Genomic DNA, 10,801 nt, shown 5'->3' on the forward strand with positions numbered 1-10,801 from the left:
TTATTTTACACGTCAGTTTTAAATTATTAAATGTGGCGCTTGAGTCAATAACACTTTCCAACCAGCAGATGGGGCTATTACTTCAGTGTGTAAACGAGAAGGTGTTTATATATATAAATATAACTGAAGGTCATACATTACAATTAGCGAACGTGCACATGGCATGCAGTTAAAAACGCCCTGGCAGACCCAGCTAATGGGTCGCAGCCCTGGACCACCTTCAGAGATCCAGCAGTCCAGTTGACTCACCTCATTGGTACCTTCTTGATCCTCATGGAAAGAGAGGAGGGAATAGATGATTTCAATCCGTACGCTCCGGAACGCCGGGCTTCAGTGCGTTTGTCTGTGTGTTCACTCTATTTCTACATCTCTCAAGGGTGCGTTTGTAAACACATTTGGTTACAATCAAAATGAACAAATCCATCTGCAAAAAAAAAACAAACAAACTGTGGTCTAACCGCCTCAACTTAGACAGGCTTTTCTGTGACGCCGACGTGTTAAAGTACTGTAAGTAGAAGCGAATTGAACCCGTCGTTTGTAGATCAGCATCTTCAGCTTGTATTGAATGTATTTATTTATTTTGCTTTGGAATCTGTTTATTTTGCTAACTCTTAAACAAGTCCTGATTAAAAGAAATCCACAGGATTATGTTGCAACATGTGAACAGAAACTTAGCCGTCGTGACTTTTCTCGTAAATGTGAAGAGACGGACCAATATTTTACTAAGCTTCAAATGCAAGTTGCATTGCAATAGCAGTTTCTGCAATGCACATTGGAAAGAATGAGGTTGAGATACAAGCTGCTATATACAAAAGTGGCGCCGATACACACATACTGCACTCTCTGTTCCACATTGTCCACGGACACATTGTGTATAGACTCTGAATTAACAAGGCTTTCGCATTCCCCACCTTTGGCAATAACTGCTAATTAGTGTCTGTCAACGGCCAATTTTCCAGCACTAACTATTATTCAGCATGTATTTGCGCCTGGTCAAAGGCTATCACCCTTGAACAGCGTTTTAATGGGATATGGCTTTCATTTCAGGTTCGAGGAATGACCCATGAGTTTTATCCCCCACACTCTCAAAGAAAAGGCTTCCTGCCTGGGCGTTCTTTTAGATCCTTTGGGGTTCTAAAGGGCTTTGTCTGGAACCCTGATTGGTCAAGGTTCTATAAAGAACCATTCCGATTCAGAACAGAGAGCCAGACACAGCTTCTCAATGCAATCAGCCTGGGGTTCCATATGTGAAGCATTGCAACACCGGCGACTCCCACAGCAAGTCACAAATGTTCTATTGTAAAATATGATATTCTGAATTAGTTTCCATGTCTAACATGACCTTTGATGACATAACTCTTCATTTCAGTGGAGATACTGTACAGCAGTAGACAGAAAAGACACAGATAGGAAGTTTTATTACTCAATGAAACTACACTAATGGACAGGCTAGCGAACAAGTATGTTATAAACTCTAGTCAATGTAAGCCATACTGTATTCTCAGTCCATACCAAACCATTAATGAGATGCCTCTTCAGGATCACATGACTGCCCTGCTTTCCTGTTACCTGCCTGCGCGCTGGACTGATGACAGACAGGACCTCCACCACACAGGAAACAACTGTTAGCCTTTCCCAGGTGAGTCTGATTTAGGGGTTTAAGGATCCAAAGTAGAAACACATTTACCCATTTGGTCCAATTCGACTGTGTCCGAAGAAACGTGTGAGTTTATTTTATGGAACTGATGAGATCAAATAAACATTACCTTGAGCGTGACAGGTAGATAGTTAGGTGGTAATTGCATGAAAGCCAGCCCCACTAATGGTCTGATATATTAGACGGGTAATAAAAACAGGTTGTATAAAATAAACAGAAATAATGAATTGCGGGTGTGAAAGAACTCACAGTAACAGTGGTGGATTTGCACCAATGATTGATTGGACCTTACTGGCTTCTAATCCTGGTAATCAGTCCTGGAGCGTTTACTGGTGCTTATCTGTTACAACACTGCGGTGAACTGAAGCGTTTTGTGTGTGTGTGTTTTGGAGGCTAATTTCATCTGCTTTTCTCAGAGCCACATATAACAATAAAACTAATTTATCAAAATGTGTGTTCATGTCTGATCTATAACTTTTGCTATGTCAAAAAATCTATAGATTTTTTTTTTGTAAAATATTATAATGTTTGCTATGTCAGAAATCTATAAAATTATTATTATTATTTTTTTAAACCTGTAGGATAACATTTTAATTATGGTGCCACTATCGTTATAGAGGCTTTTGGTACCAAAATAACACCTGCGACGCAGATGCTTTTGGGGTGTGTTGTGCAGTGTTAGCATACCTGCACATAGTTATCATAATTGCTGTTTATTCTATACTCTTTAGAAGACGCTATAAGGATAGCACTGCCATAATTAAAGTTTAATCACAGTGTTATGACAGCTAAAACTACCTTAGGGAGTTTTAAACAAAACTGCGCACCTCTCTCACAAGCTGGTCTGACTCCTACTCTTCCAGGATGGGAACTATGGCAGAATGGCTGGCAGAGGCAAATACTGCAGCAGTTTGAAAATTAAACACAGGAAATTAGGTTATTTGAGAGCACACTATTGCGTACTGGCCCTCGGGCTCTATTTACACTCGCGCTTGGGCAAACGCCACCTGTCTGAGCGGAGGTTTACGAGGGAAGCAATGCATGACGTGAAGGATGCCAGACTTAATCAGGGATGATGCAGCGTTTACAATAGCCGTGCACGTTAACCTGAACCGCATGCATGTTAACCCCATCTGCACTCCGGTCATCCCTCTGACCCTGCCTGAGAGGCAGCTCTCCAACAGGTTAAAGAGTGACCATTTAGAGGCCGTTCGGCTTTTTACACCACTTCTTTACCCACGTTGCTGATTTGTAGTTCATTAAAGTCATTTTCTATTAGAGATGCTACTTCAGTCAATGTTTTTAAGTCAAGATTAAAGATTTACTTTTATAGTTTAGCCTTTTTAATCCGACTTACAAATATAATCGTTTTCATCTATTTTGTTTGCTTGTTTTAATAATTTTAATCATTCTTATAGATTTCCTGTTGTTTTCTTCAATAGTTTTTTTTAATTATTATTATTATTATTATTATTATTATTATTATTATTATTATTATTTCTTTTTGATAATGCATACTGTTTTAACAGACATGTAAAGCACTGTGCAATACTGTGGTATGAAGGCGCTGTATAAATAAAATAATTTGAAATTGAAATTAAGGTAGGAAAATGTGACCTTCAGTTCTCCGTTGCAATTGGAAATACAATACAAGTTAAATAAACGCAAAAATAACTTTGGTCAACCTCACGGAGGGTCTAGAACTGTGAAGGGATAAAGAACGAGAAATAGAAATCAGTGATCTGTGTTTACATCTTCAGATTCATTTCATGTTGCCCAAAGGCTGTTTCTGTCCAGCAGCTCTTAGATCTGTTTTAATAAAACCCAGAGAAAGTCTAAATATTTATGTGTTGTTTAATACCGTAAGGGGGATACCTTTGAAACGTGAGGATCTTGTGATGACTTTAATTCGGGGTCCAGTTGCAACCCCTCAGTGGCTCATCAGTGGGGCTCGGTGTTAGTGTGTGGAATCTGGAGCAGCATCAGAGAACGGCAGTCATGGACTCCAGTGAAACTGCCAGCTGTAATGAGATCAATTAGGATGAGGTGCCAAAATGGGGATGTTATCCTATACAGCACGGGCTAACAGACAATGAGAGACAAGGGAGCCCAAATTCACAGTTTCCTATCTGATATGTTGGAGAAAAGAGTTATTAGACATATTATTATTTGTTTATTTAGCAGACGCCTTTATCCAAGTGGACTTACAGAGACTAGGGTGTCTGAACTATGCATCAGCTGCAGAGTTACTTACAACAACGTCTCAACCGAAAGGAGGTTAAGTGACTTGCTCAGGTTAAGTGACTTGCTCATTAACCACTGGACCACACTGCCTCCTCATACTGTCAGCTTTCAATAGTGCTGGGCTGGATCACTTATAGCTGGACAGCACTTGGCCCCCATGCATTTATGAGGCATTGTTTCAAAGAGCAATTTGAACATGAAAATCACACCATCTATAAAACCACAACCACAATATTCAACAGCCAGGACCCCCACACATCATGATGCTACAAGACTATCACATACTGTAGGTGGAAGCAAATGCCCAGGTAAAGTTTCATGAAATGCAGACGAGTCAAATGGATGCCATGCAAAAGCAGTTCACTATGCCCTAGAATAACAAATTCAATCAAATGTAAACTTTTCAGACCGTTGGTTTATTAAAACTGAAACGCAGATTAAACACTGTTTGCACCAGATTAAACTAACACACTGCTGCTTTTTTAAACAAACGTCTTATTTTTGCAGAATGTTTACTGTGCCTTCTAACAAAGACAACTACTTGTCCTTGTAGTCAAACCGATTTGAATCCATATAGTTTACCTGTAAATCAAGAGATATAGTTTGGTGTTCAATAAGCTATAGATGACTCATGAGCCCTTGCCTAGATCATGATAGACCCTCATTAAATGTAAAACATTTCAAATCCTTTTTTTTTTTGCTTTGGTCTTTGTGAAAGACATGTGTGTGTTTTTAAAATTCTTTACAGTGCAGCATTGCAGATGGTTATCGTTGTGTCAGTCTATCCTTGGGAACTGCAAGAGTCAACAATGATTAAGAGCTTCCTTCTGGCACTTTTTAAGATATACAGACATGAAAGGAGGGCAAGAGGGCAAAGGTTAATGATGCTGACAGGAGAGACACGTTGAAATTAGAGGACAAGGCAACAGGGATTAGATATGATTACTAACTACAGGGTCCCTTATAAAATATACCATAGTAAAAGCATAGAAAAGAGTGAAACGTCATAGTGAAAGCATGGTAAAGCATGGTAAAGCCCAGAGAGGAAGGGTAAAGTGTTTTGAAAGACATGGCGCAACATGATAAATGCATGGTGTAAACATGGGAAAAAACATGCTGCAAAAATGCAATGCAGATGTACCATGGTAAACCTTTTCAAGGGGTAGATGTACACAGTGAAATGCTATGTCACAAAATCTGTCTTTATCAGGATCTGTGCTGTATAATTGAAATCCAGACTACCTCTTAATTGCCTAGGGATGCATGACTTTCTGAAACATGACAGGGATTTCTGCACACTCCAGACGCGTCCATCACAGCCTGACAGCTCCCAAAACAGAACAAAACACTGACGGCAAAATATTCCCATTGAACACAAAGATAATAACGTTTTGTTATATTTCCAGGGTGCAAAAATATACAAAAATATTCACTAGTTCAGCTTTGATTGAATGAAAGAACGAAGCGTTTATTGTGACGAGCTCTGATTCAATAAATGCACAGTGTATTAAAAATATACATGAAATCAACTTCTCGCTGCACTTGTAAACCTCTTGATTTAATCCTTCTACTACTGTATGCGCTGGATTCGCCTGACCTCCGCACCACGTTACTGGATCCTCAGCTGATACACTATCCTTGCACTATTGCACTACCGTCATGTCATTGTAGATATACATTATTGTAGTCCTAACTTGATGCATCTTATTTGATATTGTACTTTAGTAGGGTCATTTGCACTTACTGTAATCTACACTGTATTTAAATATTGACCTTGCGTTGTAACCCTGTACTGCCCTGTAACATCTGTAAGTCGCCTTGGATAAAGGTGGCTGCCAAATAAATAAATAATTTAGAGACTTACGTTTCATTTCTCAACTAATTCCTATCCTACCCAGGCAGTTATTAACTCACGGCTAAGTTGGTGCTGCTCATCATGAGACAGTGGTTAACTTTTGTTATAGGAGCTAAGATGAGTTGTAGCATATAGTGCAGCACGGGTCATCCTTTGAAAGGAATTAAAGGAAAGAAATGGTCTAAATCTTATTACAGTGACAAAACCATTTCCAGCTGTGTCTGTATTGCTACTGATTAAAGTATTATCATTGCCAAACAGGTTCCTTCATGGTCCAGGCTCGCTACACGGGGCTCAGTCCCACAAGTGCTGTGTTCATATTGCACACATTGAGTCTGCAGCGTTTGCCAGTAAATGAAATCAACGTGGTTTCGAGTTTTACGCAACGCATGGTGACATTACTACATGCGGTTCATCCTTATGCACTTTCAGTGAGAGGTTCTGGAGCCCGCTGAAACTCCCTGGAGCCAGAGCAGGTCATGTTAGTAATCCGTTAGAGACTGACTGAGAGGCAGGCACAGGGGGGGTCCGGTCCCTGGGAGTCATGAGAAACAGGGCAATTCCTCGATTGAAAACAGACATCCTCCCGGGCCCAGTCCAGAATGGGTAACGAGGGGGGGGGGGGGGGGGGGGGGGGTTGCAGGGCGATGAGGTACAGCTTTGGGAAGGCTGGGAAGCCGTGATCCACACAAAGACAGCAGCCAGCAGTCTCTCCCAGACAGGTTCTAAAGCAGCTCTTGAATGGATTGCTTTTGTCTTATTTTATGCACAGTCATGTGTGTTTTCTAGGATTGTGTTTTGCATGAATCCCACCACGTACGCAAATGTCCCTCACTCATTACATGCTTCGTGCATCGTGGCTCTGACCGCATACCTGTTGTGATTTTTACAACCGTATTAAAACAGCTTACCTATTTGTAAAAACCTGAATAAGAAACACCAAGCAGGAAAGGGCATGTGGTATAAACACATGGTGTTTAGGATAGTGTGGGATTTCATGAGCCGCCTTTCTATCATTTACAATGAAAGCTATGACCTTTCCTTCAACTGGGCCAATAGAATCGATGGCCCTGCAGTACAAGCATTGCCTCATACACTCATGAGAGTCACTCCCCCCTTAACGCGTGCCAGCATTTCGACCTGCACTTTCTTATACATGAATGCCAGGACGTGCTTCTGGAACGCTAAAGATGTGAATGGATTTATTAATGTTGGAGAGTGCCGTAAGAAAATAAAATGGCAAACGACACACAGGAGCACAATAATAATAATAATAATAATAATAATAATAATAAAAAGTTTGGTATATTGAAATATTTATTTAACAAGGGATGTATTATTATTATTTTTTGTATAGGACCTGGCTGTAAAACTCAGCATTCCCTTTATTGAAAACGTAATGATTTGACAGAAGATCTGTGAAATTGATAAACTGGCTTTACGTTCGAGGTGTCTTAACTACATTGTAACACTTGCATGAGTGTTTGTCTTGCAACAATGTAACTACATGTTTGATTACATAACTCCTAGCAGAGCTTTGGCCTGATATAAAACAGAACCCACAGCAGCCTGGCTCTGTGCTGCTGCGCAGTGTCACATGCAGATGGAAAAGAGGCCCAAGGTGTAAAAGCTGTTTGCTCAGGACATTTGTGGTTTGAGGTGAAGACTGCTCTTTATTTAATCCATGAACAGGATTTCACGTAGGAGGAAAAGAAAATCTCAGTTGAAGCCAATGGAGTTCCTGCATACTGAAAGGTCACCGTCCTCCTCCATCTCATTTAGATAATCGCTCTGAAGAGCCTCACCAAACATGAATTCCTGGCCGAAAACCAAGACACTTGAAATATCACAACCACATGCATCCCTCTTCCCATCAGGAAGCGGAGAAGTTTACCATTTCATTTCTGAGTGCAAGTTCACATCGATTACTTATTTCAAGTGACCCAGCGCTGTATTTAGAAGACATGTCCACCACAGGCCTTGCTGATGCTGAGCAGAGTTTGCCTGACTGTAAACACTCACTCTTGCAATTCTTCTCACACATTTCTATTTCTCAAATCAGTGTGTGTCCAAGCTTTAGGAATATGTTTCTAGCTAAGACGCTGCCCTTTACATCTTGAAATGTTTCCTACAAGTTGCACAGTAATGTGTAATGTTCTACTGACAGCATGTTGCTGTGGATTTATCTCACTTCTATTCCAATCCAGCCCAGTCCAGTAATTACTGGAATATAATGTGCACTCTGTGTATAACGAGCACCCACATCCCATGTATAATACACACTAGGTGCGTGCTGTTATGAATAAAATAGGGTATGGTAGCAGTGATCAAAGACAATGGAGTATATAAAACACCAAAGATCACGCAATAGATGATTTAGCCATACAGAAATATATTTCAAACTCCCAGGGGGTGGATGCATATTGTCTTAACTTATATGAACAGGAATAAGGAAGTGGCCAAAGAATTTAATCAATGAGGTAAATCCTTACTCAAATGCAAACTGTGAAAATGTATTACAGCAGTGTTTTTTGTAGAATATAATGAACTTATGAATTTAATTTCTGGATACAAATAAAGCTAAAGCTACCAGTCCTTCTGCACAGAACACCAAACAGTAGCATTGAACAGACCCCAATAAATAATAAGGTGTGTGTGTAAAACGTATTCGCTGAGGGATAGCGTTACTATAGGGCATGTGCTGGCTGTTTATGAGACAGCTGTCGTTGGCATGTTTCTGTGCAACGTTTAAAGTAAGCAGCTTTAAAATGAATGTTCTACTTTATGAAGTTTTCAGTCATTGTCAGTGGTTATAATTATAATGGCTGTTTTATTATGGTACGTCATAACTGTTTCTGTGTTCCAGTTATATATAACCCAGGCTAGATCTGTCAAAGAGTCTTCATAGAAATAGGAGGCACCAACAACATCAGCGATCTGCCACTTTACAAGTTCCCTTTAGTTTTCCTTGCAATACACTGCGGTGCGCTAGCTGGTACTGGCTTTTACTAACATAAAGACACTGAGATGTAGTAATTGCAATACGAAGCACTCAGAATGACTGCATCCATCACAAAGTGGCACAGGGATAGTAAAAAAAAAAAAAAAGTTAAGCTACTGTGCTTTGTAAAAGATGAACCTCAGTATACACAGAAAAAAAAAATCTCATGCAGTCTAGTTAGGTTAGGAATGCCACAAGCTCCTCTGGACTGTATTTACACTCTGGGATACCAAAAACCGCAACCAATACATCCAAAATGAGCCACGCCACGGCCAGACCTCTAGGCAATCACCACTGTCTGGTCGTGGACACGAAACACTGCTGGCTTGAATCCAATAGCTGAGAACTTTCCATTGCGGTGGAAAGCAGGGCCAGGAAATCTCCTGTCAGCTAACTTAAAGAGTGACCTTGACATCTATATCAGGAGCCACTGTAATGCAATACTTACCGAAATCCTGCAAGAAGTGCTATATCTTGGAATAGTGTAAAATTGAGAATAAAATAGTATAAAAAGGATCTAATCGAGAGCTAGGTGGTGCAGAGTAGGGACACCTTCTATTCACTTCTGCAACCTTTAATCCAAACCTGTTTAGAATTGCAAGTGATTTAGAGTATACTGCACTTCTCCAATGAACAATCGGTTTATAATACATAGAAACACATTATAAAAAAGTGAACCTTATACGTGTATAGCTACAGTAACTTGTGATGTGAACAACTGGGATTTAGTCAGTTAGCAGAGACATCAACAAGCCACTGGGGTACAGAATTATCAAACTCCCAGGGGGTGGATACATATTGTTTTAACTTATATAACTTATACCGGCGGTGTGTATAACTCTGATAAACCTGGCGCTCTGATGTGGGCAGAATAGGCAGGGCCAGGTGGAAGCCGTCTCCATTCTCTTACGTGGCCTCTGAAACTGAATCAGTTGCCTGATTAGCAACATAATGGAAATCTTACATCACAGACATCCCCTCTGCTGATTAAATAAACAATAAAGGAGAGAAAAGATTGATGCACGCTGAGGATAAACTCGATACCGGAGTGGGGTGTCCAAGTGCTTTCCCATCAAAAACTGCTTTCAACTTCCACAATCGAATTGATGCCACACCAGCAGTGACGTTACTTCCCATGCCTCAAGTTTTAACCTGCATGCAGCCTACTGTAGGAAACTAGATGGAACCTTATGTTTCCCCAATGTGTGTAATGCTTTTAATTTAAAATGCATGCCTGTCAGCTCTAATATTGAATGTATGAAATATGTCTGCACCTATCTCTCTGATCTGAGGCTGAAATCCTGGCATATGCCTTTCGTTTAAACCACCACTGAACCACTACGTCACAGCAGATCCTCTCCTCATCTTTCAATCCCCCCCAAAATAGATAAATGTAACATTGATATACCAATGTGCAATCCATATGCATGTTCACTGAATGAAACAAAGTAGGGAGCTGGGTCAGCATGCAAAGAAATACATGTAATAGGTTACATAAAGTACTGCTATTCACACTTACCTATTGTCAGTTCGAAATGTACAAATTATAGATGCTGTTGATCGCCGCAGACTTGGTTGCACTGCCAGCTCTGCCACGGTTGATGAGATGGTCCACAAGTGTTGCTAGGATTTCATTTCTTACAGCAATATGCTGTGGTCTCACCTGGGGCTGGGCTGTCTCCTGTGTGGAATGCCACGACCCTGACCACAATCGTGACCATGATCACCCCTCTGTCCACGTCCATGTTCACGTCCACGTCCACGTCCACGTCCACGTCCACGTCCATGTCCACGTCCACGTCCACCAACTTGCCCACCTTCTCCTGCCTGCTCCATGTTTCAGCACAATTTGTAACATCAACCTTGTATGCGTGAGTGACATTTGATTATAGATTGATACGTTGTGAAATTTGCATTTTCATGTGTGGAATGTGTATTTAAAGTAATTGTGAGCAACGGCATAGTGTTTTGAAAACTCACATATCAAAACTTGCATTAAAGTGATGGAATTGCATTGAGTGAACCATACAGACGGTTTAGAATT

Source organism: Acipenser ruthenus, chromosome 47 (genome assembly GCF_902713425.1).
Source record: "Acipenser ruthenus chromosome 47, fAciRut3.2 maternal haplotype, whole genome shotgun sequence".
Lineage (NCBI taxonomy): Eukaryota > Metazoa > Chordata > Actinopteri > Acipenseriformes > Acipenseridae > Acipenser > Acipenser ruthenus.